Here is a 2500-nt window from a genome sequence, read left to right as displayed (position 1 = left end):
GACGGGAATTAAGCCCGGAGCCCGGGGCAGGGCGACCCCGGACGGACGGGGCTCCGCCGGCCCCTGCCCGCGGGGGCTGGCTCCGGGTTGACCTGGTGGCCGCTCGGGACTTAAGCCCGGAGCCCGGGGCAGGGCGACCCCGGACGGACGGGGCTCCGCCTGGCCCCTGCCCGCGGGGGCAGGCTCCGGGTTGACCTGGTGGCCGGACGGGGAATAAGCCCGGAGCCCGGGGCAGGGCGACCCCGGACGGACGGGGGTCCGCCGGCCCCTGCCCGCGGGGGCAGGCTCCGGGTTGACCTGGTGGCCGCTCGGGACTTAAGCCCGGAGCCCGGGGCAGGGCGACCCCGGACGGACGGGGGTATGCCGGCCCCTGCCCGCGGGGGCAGGCTCCGGGTTGACCTGGTGGCCGGTTTGCTTTCGGGCCACCAGGTCAACCCGCTGCCTGTATGGGGTTGACCTGGTGGCCGCTTTCCTTCCCGGCCACCAGGTCAACCCGCTGAATGTATGGGGTTGACCTGCTGGCCGCTTTCCTTCCCGGCCACCAGGTCAACCCGCTGAATGTATGGGGTTGACCTGCTGGCCGCTTTTCTTCCCGGCCACCAGGTCAACCCGCTGAATGTATGGGGTTGACCTGCTGGCCGCTTTCCTTCCCGGCCACCAGGTCAACCCGCTGAATGTATGGGGTTGACCTGCTGGCCGCTTTCCTTCCCGGCCACCAGGTCAACCCGCTGAATGTATGGGGTTGACCTGCTGGCCGCTTTTCTTCCCGGCCACCAGGTCAACCCGCTGAATGTATGGGGTTGACCTGCTGGCCGCTTTCCTTCCCGGCCACCAGGTCAACCCGCTGAATGTATGGGGTTGACCTGCTGGCCGCTTTCCTTCCCGGCCACCAGGTCAACCCGCTGAATGTATGGGGTTGACCTGCTGGCCGCTTTCCTTCCCGGCCACCAGGTCAACCCGCTGAATGTATGGGGTTGACCTGCTGGCCGCTTTCCTTCCCGGCCACCAGGTCAACCCGCTGAATGTATGGGGTTGACCTGCTGGCCGCTTTCCTTCCCGGCCACCAGGTCAACCCGCTGAATGTATGGGGTTGACCTGCTGGCCGCTTTCCTTCCCGGCCACCAGGTCAACCCGCTGAATGTATGGGGTTGACCTGCTGGCCGCTTTCCTTCCCGGCCACCAGGTCAACCCGCTGAAAGTATGGGGTTGACCTGGTGGCCGCTTTCCTTCCCGGCCACCAGGTCAACCCGCTGAAAGTATGGGGTTGACCTGGTGGCCGCTTTCCTTCCCGGCCACCAGGTCAACCCGCTGCCGGCATGGGGTTGACCTGCTGGCCGCAGAGGGGCAGGCTCCGGGTTGACCTGGTGGCCGGACGGGGATTAAGCCCCGGCTCGGAGCAGGGCAAGCCCGGGCGGAGGGGGGTCCGCTTGGCCCCTGCCCGCGGGGGCAGGCTCCGGGTTGACCTGGTGGCCGGTTTGCTTTCGGGCCACCAGGTCAACCCGCTGAATGTATGGGGTTGACCTGCTGGCCGCTTTCCTTCCCGGCCACCAGGTCAACCCGCTGAATGTATGGGGTTGACCTGCTGGCCGCTTTCCTTCCCGGCCACCAGGTCAACCCGCTGAATGTATGGGGTTGACCTGCTGGCCGCTTTCCTTCCCGGCCACCAGGTCAACCCGCTGAATGTATGGGGTTGACCTGCTGGCCGCTTTCCTTCCCGGCCACCAGGTCAACCCGCTGAAAGTATGGGGTTGACCTGCTGGCCGCTTTCCTTCCCGTCCACCAGGTCAACCCGCTGAATGTATGGGGTTGACCTGCTGGCCGCTCTGCTTCCCGGCCACCAGGTCAACCCCCTGCCGGTATGGGGTTGACCTGCTGGCCGCAGAGGGGCAGGCTCCGGGTTGACCTGGTGGCCGGCAGGGACTTCAGCCCCAGGGCCCCTGGCAGGGCGACCCTGCCCTTGTTCCCCAGAAAAGGAGAGAGCTGGCTCGCAGCGGGAAAAGCTGCCTACGGCACCTGGGATTCCCAGGCGGTCACCCATCCAAGTACTAGCCAGGCCCGGGACGGTTTACCTTCCGAGATCGGACGGGATCGGGGGCCTTCCGTCCGGTATGGCCGTAGGCACTCGGCTCCGGTCCGCCTCGTCCCCTTTCCCTTACTGACTCCCCTGCCTCGGGTGGGCCCGATCCTTTTTTCCGTTTTTTTTTTTCGCTCCGGAGGCTTCATGAGCCCCCCCCCAACACCCCTTTGGGGGTCGGTGAAAATTTTTTTTTCAGACTTCCAGGGGCCCGATCCTGGCCGCGGGCACCCGGCTCCGGGCACCCGGCTCCGGGCCGCCTCGTCCCCTTTCCCTTACTGACTCCGCTGCCTCGGGTGGGCCCGATCCTTTTTTCCGTTTTTTTTTTTCCGCTCCGGAGGCTTCGTGAGCCCCCCCCAACACCACTTTGGGGGTCGGTGAAAAATTTTTTTTCAGACTTCCAGGGGCCCGATCCTGGCCGCGGGC

General features: G+C 66.3%; 1 non-coding gene across 1 annotated transcript; it reads right to left on the bottom strand.

The window, feature by feature from the left end:
- Positions 1 to 2001: 2001 nt before the first annotated feature.
- On the bottom strand, positions 2002 to 2120 carry LOC141979384 (5S ribosomal RNA). Its single transcript, XR_012636800.1, has one exon. It is a non-coding gene; the product is annotated as a 5S ribosomal RNA (ribosomal RNA).
- Positions 2121 to 2500: the final 380 nt, after the last annotated feature.

Source organism: Natator depressus, chromosome 28, assembly GCF_965152275.1.
Source record: "Natator depressus isolate rNatDep1 chromosome 28, rNatDep2.hap1, whole genome shotgun sequence".
Lineage (NCBI taxonomy): Eukaryota > Metazoa > Chordata > Testudines > Cheloniidae > Natator > Natator depressus.
The sequence above is the reverse complement of the archived record's forward strand: the minus strand, read 5'-3'. Positions and strand labels throughout refer to the sequence as shown.